Source organism: Neomonachus schauinslandi, chromosome X, assembly GCF_002201575.2.
Source record: "Neomonachus schauinslandi chromosome X, ASM220157v2, whole genome shotgun sequence".
NCBI classification, from domain to species: Eukaryota; Metazoa; Chordata; class Mammalia; order Carnivora; family Phocidae; genus Neomonachus; species Neomonachus schauinslandi.
Genome location: NC_058419.1, coordinates 80,888,387 through 80,900,621, shown reverse-complemented (window position 1 = coordinate 80,900,621; position 12,235 = coordinate 80,888,387). Strand labels below are relative to the sequence as shown.

The following is a 12,235-nucleotide window of genomic DNA, read 5'->3' as shown; positions in this document are numbered from 1 at the left end:
ACTACTTCCCTAATATTTGATACTTAGGATATTTCTCACATTCGGCTATTATAAGTTATGCAGCAAAGAACATGTATGTACATATAAATTTTTTCTGGATTGCAGATTATGTTCCTAAGAAAATGTCCCCAAAGTGGAATCATTGGTTCAAACGGTATGAACACTAAAATAAAAAGCACTTAAACATATACAAAAACCACAATGTGTCACCGCTATATATCCACCAGAATGGTTAAAATGAAAGATTATAAGCATCAGGCACTGGTAAGGATATGGAATAACTGGAACTGCAGTGCATTGCTGGTGGGAGTGTATATTGGTATAATTTGGGAAACAGATCGGCAGTTTCTTATAAAGTTAAACATGTATTTACCGTAAGGCACAGCAATCCTACTTCCAAGTATTTACCCAGGAGAAATGAGTACATATGTCCACAAAAAGATAGGAATGAGAATGCTAACAACAACTTTATTCATAATAGCCCCAAACTCAAATAACTCCAATGTATACCAAGAGAAGAACGGGTAAATTGTGGTCGATTCCTACAATGGAATACTATACAGTTATAAAAAGAACAAAGCGCAACATAGATAAACCTCAAACACCTTATACTGAGTGAAAGAAGAGAGACACAAAAGAGTACATATAAAGTTCAAGTAGAAGCAAAACTAATCTATGGCAAAAGAAGTAAAAATACTGGTCATCTCTGAGGGGTTAGGGCTGACTGAAAAGGAGCTTTTCCTTATCAAACCTTTTCCAATGTAATTTTAAAGTCCTATTAAATATAATTTTATGAACTTCCTAATATTTCATCAAATGGAATATAAACTATTAAAGTCATTTCTACTTTATCATTATAAAAATGCTTTGATAAGCATAATTTTACATAACTTTCTTGGATTATTTCATAGGGAATATTCTTAGAAGTGGAAATATTAGGTCAAAGGATATGGTCATTTTCTTTCTTTCTTTTTTTTTTTTTAAAGATTTTTTTTTTTTTATTTATTTGAGAGAGAGAGAATGAGAGACAGAGAGCATGAGAGGGAGGAGGGTCAGAGGGAGAAGCAGACTCCCCGTCGAGCAGGGAGCCCGATGTGGGACTCGATCCCGGGACTCCAGGATCATGACCTGAGCCGAAGGCAGTCGCTTAACCAACTGAGCCACCCAGGCGCCCGGATATGGTCATTTTCATAGACACAATTTTTAAATTTAAATTTTATTTTATTTATTTTTTATTTATTTATTTTTAAAAGATTTTATTTATTTATTTGAGAGAGAGAGTGAGAGAGAGAAAGAGCACAAGAGGGGGGAGCGGGAGAGGGAGAAGCAGACCCTCTGCTGAGCAGGTAGCCCGATGCGGGACTCGATCCCGGGACTCCAGGATCATGACCTGAGCCGAAGGCAGTCGCTTAACCAACTGAGCCACCCAGGCGCCCTAAATTTAAATTTTAGTTAACATACCATGCAACATTGGTTTCTAGAGAATTCAGTGATTCATCACTTACATACAACACCCAGTGCTCATCAAAAGTGCCCTCTTTATTTTTTTAAAAAGCCTTTATTTATTTATTTGACAGAGAGAGACAGAGAGAGAGAGGGAACACAAGCAGGGGGAGTGGGAGAGGGAGAAGCAGGTTTCCCACAGAGCAGGGAGCCCGATGCAGGGCTCGATCCCAGGACCCTGGTATCATGACCTGAGCCGAAGGCAGACGCTTAACGACGGAGCCACCCAGGTGCCCCCAAAGTGCCCTCTTTAATACCCATACCCATCTAGCCCATCCCCCACATGCCTCACTCCATCAACCCCCAGTTTGTTCTCTACAGTTAAGAGCCCCTTATGGTTTAGGAGCATCTGGGTGGCTCAGTCAGTTGAGCATCTGACTCTTGGCTTTGGCTAAGGTCATAATCTCGGGGTCATGAGATCAAGCCCCACACTGGGCTCCACACTCAATGGAGAGTCTGTTTGTCCCTCTCCTTCCCCATCTGCCCTCCCCCTACTCACTCACTCTCTAAAATAAATAAATTATATCTTTTTTAAAAAGTCTCATGGCTTGTTTTCCTCTCTCTGTTTTCTTTTCCCCCTTCCCCAATGATCCTGTTTTTTTCTTAAATTCCACATGTGAGTGAGATCATATGGTAATTGTCTTTCTCTGACTGACATTTCACTTAGCATAATACAATCTAGTTCTATCCACTTGGTCACAAATGTCAAGATTTCATTCCTTTTGATGGCTGAGTAATATTCTAGTGTGTGTGTGTGTATATATATACATACACACATACATACGTCACATCTTCTTTATCCATTCATCAGCCTAAAGACATTTGGGCTCTTTCTATAGTTTGGCTACTGTTGATAATGCTGCTATAAACAGCATATACCCCTTTGAATCTGTACTTTTGTATTCTTTGGGTAAATACCTAGTAGTGCAATTGCTGGATGGCAGGGTAGTTCTATTTTTAAGTTTTTGAGGAACCTCCAAACTGTTCTCCAGAGTAGTAGCTGGACCAGTTTGCATTCCCACCAATAGTGCAAGAGGGTTCCCCCTTCTCCACATCCTCACCAACACCTGTTGTTTCTTGTGTTGTTAATCTTAGCCATTTTGACAGGTGTCAGGTGGTATCTCACTGTGGTTTTGATTTGTATTTCCCTGATGATGAGTGATGTTGAGCATCTTTTCTTGTGTCTGTTGGCCATCTGGATGCCTTCTTTGGAAAAGCGTCTATACATGTCTTCTTCCCATTTCTTTACTGGATTATTTTCTTTGGGGGGTGTTGAGTTTAATAAGTTTTCATTAGTATCTCATTGGATACTAACCCTTTATCAGATATGTCGTTGGCAAATATCTTCTCCTATTCCATAGGTTGCCTTTTAGTTTTGTTGGTTGTTTCCTTCACTGTGCAGAAGTTTTTATCTTGAATAAGTCCCAATAGTTCATTTTTGGTTTTGTTTCCCTTGCTTCTGGAGATGTGTCTAGGAAGAAGTTGCCTCTGCCAAGGTCAAAGAGGTTTCTGCCTGTGTTCTCTAGGATTTTGATGGATTCCTGTCTCACACTGAGGTCTTTCATCCATTTTGAATTTATTTTTGTGTATGGTGTGAGAAAGTGATCCAGTTTCATACTCGTGTATGTTGCTATCCAGTTTTCCCAACACCATTTGTTGAAGAGACTGTCTTTTTTCCACTGGATATTCTTTTCTGCTTTGTCAAAGATTAGCTGACCATAGAGTTGAGGGTCCATTTCTGGGTTTTCTATTCTGTTCCACTGATCTATATGTCTGTTTTATAACTGTGTTTCTGTGGTGTTGGTTGTGATCTCTCCTCTTTCAATCATTATTTTATTTACTTGTGTCCTTTCTCTTTTCTTTTTGATAAGTCTGGTTAGGGGTTTATCAATTTTGTTAATTCTTCCAGAGAACTAGCTCTTAGTTTTGTTAATCCGTTCTATGGGTTTTTTGTTTTGGTTTGGTTTGGTTTCTATATAGTTATTTCTGCTCTAGTCTTTATTATTTCCCTTTTTCTCCTGAATTCAGGCTTTATTTGCTGTTCTTTCTCCAGTTCCTTTAGGTGTAAGGTTAGGTTGTGTATTTGAGACTTTTCTTGCTTCTTGAGGTAGGACTGTATAGCAATGTACTTCCCTCTTAATACTGCCTCTGCTGCATCCCAAAGGTTTTGGACTGTCCTGTTTCCGTTTTAATTTGCTTCCATGTATTTTTAAATTTCTTCTTTAATTCCTGGTTAACCCATTCATTCTTCAGTAGGATGTTCTTTAACCTCCTTGTATTTGCGGTCTTTCCAAATTTTTTCTTGTGGTTGACTTCAAGTTTCATAATGTTGTGGTCTAAAAACATGCACGTTATGATCTCAGTCTTTTTGTACTTGTTGAGGGCTGATTTTTGACCCAGTATGTGAATCATTCTGGAGAATGTTCCATGTGCACTTGAAAGGAATGTGTATTCTGCTGCTTTAGGATGAAATGTTCTGAATGTATCTGTTAAGTCCATCTGGTCCAGGGTGTCATTCAAAGCCATCGTTTCCTTGTTGATTTTTCTGCTTAGATAATCTGTCCATTGCTGTAAGTGGGGTGTTAAAGTCTCCTGCTATTACTGTATTATTGTCAATGGGTTTATGTTTATTATTAATTGATTTGTATATTTGGTGCTCCCATGTTGGGAGCATAAATATTTATAATTGGTAGATCTTCTTGATGAATAGACCCCTTAATTATGATATAATGCCCTTCTTCATCTCTTGTTAGTCTTTGTTTTAAAACCTAGTTTGTCTGATAGAATATAGCTACTCCGGCTTTCTTTTGATGTCCATTAGCGTGATAGATGGTTCTCCATCCCCTTTCTTTCAATCTGCAGGTGTCTTTAAGTCTAAAATTCATAGACTTCTGACACATGACAGTAAATCTCTTTCCAAAACCCATGTCTCAAGTTATATTCTCATCATCAATGCATGAGAGTGCCCAATTCACCATACAACCCCAATGATGAGTACTTTATACAAAAAAAATCATCTAACTGCAAGAAACATTTCTTATAGAAATATATAAAAAATTATTAAAATATGTAATCCAAAAAAGTAAAATTTTAAACATTTATAATCTTTTCTCTCACAACCTGTAATTGTGAACTGTCTGGGATCTATATAGCATTCCAGATGTCTTTATTTGTATACATTCAGGCACACAAACAGAGAAATCAAGACCACAAGGTCCTCCAGCCTCACTTAGAAATAAAATCACTCTGCTTTTTCAAAAATCTATTGAGTATATAATTGACTGAACAAGTATTCCAAATCTCAAGAATATATGCAAATTACTGACTTATTGGTTAAATAATATTCCACTGTATCAAGGTTCCATTAGTTATACATTCACTATTATTTCCATATTATATTTAATTACACACCTAACAATCTCCTAAAAGATATAAGGCATACACAGTCTTCCTTAATATCTATAGCTCTGTACTTATTCCCCTCCACAGAAGGGACCAGTGTTATCAATTTGATCTATGTCCTGTCATATACACATTATGTAGGTATACCAATATGGTTTTGCTTTTGTCATATATATGGAATCATATTATTATACTGTTTTTCAACTTGCTTTCTGCACTTAACTTGTAAACTATTTAACATCAGTGAGTAAAGATCTATGACCTAATCCCCTGAAATACTGAGTTATGTGTGCTTCCCTCAATGTACCACTGTTCTGTGCCCTGACAAACATTTACTCTTCCTTGAAGGGTATGACTTCTATGAAACCTTCCCTTCTGTGACACATTTATTGTCGTTTTTCTTTGTTGTGCTTATTTGCTTCTGCCTCCCATTTAACCTAAAGTTCTCCAAGAACAGAGAAGGGTTTATTCACATTTATATTTTAGTGTCTAGCATGGGACCTTGTCTGTGGAAGTATATTCAGTATTTAATATATGATCATATTTAATAATGTCCTACCCTTTTCTTTTATAGATCCCCAGAGGCCATAGGTAGCAGAGTAGAACACTGTCCTTTGATGTTATTACCTAGCAGTTTTTGTATGTTTGTTTAGAAGAGCTCTCATAATTCTACAACTGCTAAAAATGATGTTTATGAAAATTATACAACAACAATGAAAACTGGTTTAAGACGTAATGTTAAGTGAAAAAAGCAGGTTAAAAATTTTTACACTGAGATCACTACCACATCAAAACATACATACAAAGGTGCCTAGGAAACACTATAAAACATTTAGGGTGGATTTCATAGCAAAGACCCTATTTTTAAAATTTTTTGTTCTTATTGTTTAGTGAAAAGGGGGATCTTTGTTACTAAGAATAGTCATTATCCAGAGTCCAAAGATCATAAAGCTATAAAGGCAAGCAAAAGCTGTAACATTAAAAATATTCACCACTCAGATGAACACTTTTAAAATTTTTCCTCTGTCAACATATGATGGAATATTATTTGGTTTTAAAAAGGAAAGAAATTCTGGCACGTGCTACAACAAGGATGAACCTTGAGGGCATTATGCTAAGTTAAATAAGTCAGTCACAGAAAGACAAATACTGTATAATTCCATTTAGATGAGGTACCCAAAGTGGTCAAAATCATAGGGAAAGAGGGGTGCCTGGGTGGCTCAGTCCGTTAAGCATCTGCCTTCAGCTCAGGTCATGATCTCAGGGTCCTGGGATTGAGCCCCACATTGGGCTCCCTGCTCAGCAGGGAGCCTGCTTCTCCCTCTCCCTCTGCTGTTCCCTCTGCTTGTGTTCTCTCTCTCTGTCAAATAAATAAATAAAAATCTTTTAAAAAGTCATAGGGAGGGCGCCTGGGTGGCTCAGTTGGTTGAGCGACTGCCTTCGGCTCGGGTCATGATCCTGGAGTCCCGGGATCGAGTCCCGCATCGGGCTCCCTGCTCAGCGGGGAGTCTGCTTCTCCCTCTGATCCTCCCCCCTCTCATGTGCTCTCTCTCATTCTCTCTCTCAAATAAATAAATAAAATCTTTAAAAAAAAAAAAGTCATAGGGAAAGAAAATAGAATTGTGTTTGCCAAGGGCTGGAGGGAGGGGAAAATGGGAAGTTATCATATAATGGGTATAGAGTTTCAGTTTTACAAGATGAAGAGTTATGGAGATAGATGATGGTTATGGGTACACAACATTATGAATGTATTTAATACCACTGAACTATACATTTAAAATGATTAAGATGGTAAATTTTATGTTATATATATTTTACCACAATAAAAAAGGGAAGGAAAGTTTATTCTCTATCCAAACAGTATCTCCGACTTAACACTAGCATCTTTCCCTACCCACTATGTCAATTTCTTCCTTTGTGAGTGTTTTCCTAATTGTCTGATGCAAACAGCTGAAGGTACAATGGAAATCAACAAAGTGAATGAGCAAAATCTATCATAAAGGTTAGGATTTCCTTAAGTCAAGGGAAATAATGGAGGACTGTGTACATCATGCTAGAAGTCATGGAAAATGAAGTGTCTGGAAGAAAGAATTGTGGAAGTGGAAGAAAGAATTATGAAAGATGATGTTAGGAAAGGCACTTGGAAAAACAATGATTTGAATATCGAAAGAAACTAAGCTCTTTGAGAAAATAAAGCCCCAAGTACATTTTTTATGAAAAACAACCCTTTTTATAATTACGCTAGAAAGTTAGATGTAAAGTAATAGATGCTAGACTGTGCTATCACATAACTAGTTAGGAAAACTTATGCTCCCAAAATGAAGTGTTGATGGAGTAAACACACTACCTTATTCCCACTGGAAGGTAGTTATAAAACTGAGGAGCAGCTATTTGAAGACTCTGAAAAGTAAACAGTAGCAGGAGGACTGGGGATGAAGACCAGAATTCAAAGTACCACAGAATCAAGGGTGAGTTTAGCATTTCTTTTTCTTCCAGTATCCCTTGGTGTGGACAGAATACAGCCTAACATCTGGAAGCATACATTGATGTGGACAGAGAGCGCCATGGGAAACCTTAGTTTAGTTCTGGCTTGAAGAATGGGCAAGGGGTTCTTGAAAACTCAAGAAAGTATATGGAAACACTCCAATTTTTTTTCTTTTCCTTTTTTCTGTTATCATGTGTGCCAGACTGAAACAAACCTATGGTGGCAGCAGTGGCAACAGGGGAATAACAGTAAACTTCTTTTCCAATCACAGAAGCAATGGTCTCAGTAGGGTAGGGTAAGCCTTTGATGCTTTTCCTCTCTTTCTATCCTTCTGCTGCTTGGACCCAGACACTGAGAAAGGGTGGCCCAATTAACCAGGAAGTACTGAAGAGATGGCAGAGAGGGAGCAGCAGAATGTGTGGATCTGACACTAAACAGCAGACCACAGACTCTGAGAACTGAAGAGATATACAACCAAACAAGTCCCAGATTGGATACTGACTGGGTGGCATATACATGGGATCGAGCCAAATAAGTTTGCAAAGACTTTGAAAATTGCACTGACAATGAAACCACAGCCCACAGAAGGATGCTAAGAACTTGTGGTCTGAACCTAAATGGGTCAATTGCCTCCTAAAACAAAACTGTCAACATTCCCTATTATACTGAAACAAGATCAAGAATCTCAATGCTGAGATGACAAACACACTGGAATTATCTGACAAAGACGTTAAAGCAGCTTTATAAAAGTGCTTGGAAGTAAGGGGAACACTTATGAAACAAAGAGAAAGATGGAAAGTCTCTGCAAAAAAAGATAATATGTAAAGAAGAACCAAACGGAAATTTTAGAACTAAACAATACCATAACCAAAGTTTTAAAAAACCTCATTGGATGGGCTCTATAACAGAATACAGATGATCAAGGAAAGAGTCAATGAAATTGATGATAAATCAAAAGAAATTATCGAGTGTGAAAATCATTGACAAAATCATAATTTTATTGGAAAATACAGAGCCTCAAGGATCTACAGGATAATACCAAAAGGTCTAACACTGGTGTCATCCTACTCATGGAAGGAAAGGAAAAGATGGAACAGAAAAACTATTTGAAAAAACTATCTTGAAAACTTCTCAAATTTAGTGAAAGACATACTTAGATATTCAAGAAGCTTAGAAAACTCTAAACAGCATAAATTCAAAGTAATCTCTGCAAGAAATCACTGGCAAATTCTACCAAACAATTAAAGAGGAAAAACCAATTCTACACAATCTCTTCCAAATAAAAACAGAACACTTGCCAACTCATTTTGAGTCCAGCATTACCCTAATACCAAACCAGACAAAGACAGCACAAAAAAAACTACAGACCAATACTTCCCAAGAAAATAAATGAAAAAATGTCCAATGAAATACTAGTAATTCAAATCCAATAATATAAAAAAGGAAGAATATACCTTGACCACATCCTGGGAATGCAAAGATGGTTCAATATTAAAAAATCAATGGACTAAGAAGAAAAAGCACATGATCCTATCAGCAGATGCAAAAAAATACATTTGACAAAATACACCATCCTTTAATGATAAGAACTCTTTGTAAACTAGGAACATAACTTCCTCAACCTGATAATGTACATCTACAAAACTGATAGCTAATGTAATTCTTAATGCTGACTGAATGCTCTTCCCAAAGATTGCGAACAAGATCCTCTCTCATCACTCCTATTCACCATTGTTTGAAAATCCTAGATGGTGCAGTAAGGAAAAAAAAAAGGCATACGAACTAGAAAAGAAATAAAACTGTCCTTATTCACAGACAGTATGATCATCTACACAGAAAATACCAAGAAATCTACCAAAAAACTCCTTGTGAGTTTAGAAAGGTTGTAGGATACAAGGTCAACACACAAAAATCAATCATATTTTTATACAGTAGCAGTGAACAATTAGAAATTGAAATGAACAAAACAATATCCTTTAAAAAGGGGCCTCAAATATAGAATAAATAAATGTTAAAAAACGTATGGGACTTGTCCTAGCCTCAGCAATCAGACAACACAAAGAAATAAAAGACATCCGATTTGGCAAAGAAGTTAAACTCTCACTCTTTGCAGATGACATGATCCTCTATGTGGAAAACCCAAAAGACTCCACCCCAAAATTGCTAGAACTCATACTGGAATTTAGCAAATATTTATATATTTAACGGATATATATATATATGTTTAAATATATTATATATATATAAATATATATATTTAACAAATAAACATCATTAAAATGTCTATGCTACCTAGAGCAATCTACACATTCAGTGCAATCCCTATCAAAATACCAACAACTTTTTACACAAAACTGGAATAATCCTAAAATTTGTATGGAATTAGAAAATACCCCAAATAGCCAAAGGAATGTTGAAAAAGAAAACCAAAGCTGGTAGCATCACAATTCCGGACTTCAAGCTCTATTACAAAGCTGTAGTCATCAAAACAGTATGGTACTGACATAAAAACAGACCCCTAGATCAATGGAACAGAATAGAGAACCCAGAAATGGACCCTCAACTCTATGGTCAACTAATCTTTGACAAAGCAGGAAAGAATATCAATGGGAAAAAGACAGTCTCTTCCACAAATGGTGTTGGGGAAACTGGACAGCAACATAAAGAAGAATGAAACCGGACCACTTGCTTATACCATACACAAAAATAAATTCAAAATGGATGAAAGATCTCAATGTGAGAGGAATCCATCAAAATCCTATAGGAGAACACAGGCAGCAACCTCTTCGACCTTAGCCACAGCAACTTCTTGCTGGACACATCTCCAAAGACAAGGGAAACAAAGGCAAAAATGAACTATTGGGACTTCATCAAGATAAAAAGCTTTTGCACAGCAAGGAAACAGTCAACAAAACCAAAAGACAACCGACAGAATGGGAGAAGATATTTGCAAATGACATATCAGATAAAGGGCCAGTATCCAAAACCTATAAAGAACTTATCAAACTCAACACCCAAAGAACAAAGAATCCAATCAAGAAATGGGCAGAAGACAGGAACAGACATTTTTCCAAAGAAGACATCCAGATGGCCAACAGACACATGAAAAAGTGCTCAACATTGCTCGGCATCAGGGATATCCAAATCAAAACCTCAATGAGATACCACCTCACACCAGTCAGAATGGCTAAAATTAACAAATCAGGAAATGACATATGTTGGGGAGGATGCAGAGAAAGGGGAACTCTCCTACACTGTTGGTGGGAATGCAAGCTGGTGCAGCCACTCTGGAAAACAGTATGGAGGTTCCTCAAAAAGTTGAAAATAGAGCTACCCTACGGCCCAGCAATTGCACTACTGGGTATTTACCCCAAAGATACAAATATAGTGATCCGAAGGGGCACGTGCACCCCAATGTTTATAGCAGCAATGTCCACAATAGCCAAACTATGGAAAGAGCCCAGATGTTCATCAACAGATGAATGGATAAAGAAGATGTGGTGTGTATATACATATATATACACACACACATACACATACAATGGAATATTATGCAGCCATCAAAAAATTTAAATCTTACCATTTGCAATGACATGGATGGAACTAGAGGGTATTATGCTAAGTGAAATAAGTCAATCAGAGAAAGACAATTATCATATGATCTTACTGATTCGTGGAATTGAAGAAAGAAGGCAGAGGATCATGAGTTAAAAATGAAACAAGACAAAACCAGAGAGGGAGACAAACCATAAGAGACTTTTAATCTTGGGAAACAAACTGTGGGTTGCTGGAGGGGAAGGGGGTGGGGGATGGGGTACCGGGGTAATGGACATTGGGAGGGTATGTGTTGTAATGACCACTGGGTATTATATAAGACTGATGAATCACAGACCTGTACCCCTGAAACAAGTAATACATTATATGTTAATTAATTGAATTCAAATTTAAAAAATAATAAAAAAGAAAAAATGTATGGGGTTGTATGCTGAAAACTATATAATGCTGACGAAAAAAATCAAAGATGAACTAAGTAAATGGAGAGATATATTGTATTACTGGATTTGAAAACTCAAATTCATCTATACGGTTGACCCTTGAACAACACGTGTTAGGTTTGAGCTGTGTGGGTCCACTTATATGTGAATTTTTTTCATAAATACAATACAGTACTTTAAATGTATTTTCTCTTCCTTGTAATTTTCTTAATAACATTTTCTTTTCTCTAGCTTACTTGATTATAAGAATACAGTATACAATACATGTAACATACAAAATATGCGTTAATCGACAATTTATGTTATCAGTAAGGCATTCAGTCAATAATAGGCTATTAGTAGCTACGTTTTTTGGGAATTAAAAATTATATGTGGATTTTTTACTGCATGGGGGGGGGGTTGGTTTCCCTAACCCCTATGTTGTTAAAGGGTCAACTGTATATTTAATATAAGGAATTCCCATTAAAATCCCAGCAGGATTATTTTTTGTAGATATAGAAAAGATTATTCTAAAATGTATATATACGGAGAGACAAAGGAACTAGAACAGACAAAATAATTTTGAAAAAGAAAAAGAAAATTGTAGGGATCACTACCTTATTTTGACTTACCATAAAGTATTCAGAGTCCTATTTGCACATAGATAGACATATGGGTCAACTGAACAGAATAGTGTCCAGAAATAGGCCCACACAAACAGCAATTCAATGGAGAGAAGACAGTCTTTTCAACAAACTGTTGAAAAACTGGACATCAATATGCAAAATATAAACCAAAATACCTGACACATTTTATACAAAATGAACTCAAAATGGATGATTTGTTCTAAATGTAAAATATAAAAGTATAT

The 12,235-nt window shown here is 36.6% G+C and overlaps 1 protein-coding gene across 2 annotated transcripts in view; it reads right to left on the bottom strand.

Moving 5' to 3' along the window:
- Positions 1–12,235, bottom strand: part of FAM120C (family with sequence similarity 120C) — a 104,636-nt gene that overhangs the window by 61,958 nt on the left and 30,443 nt on the right. The window lies entirely within an intron of this gene.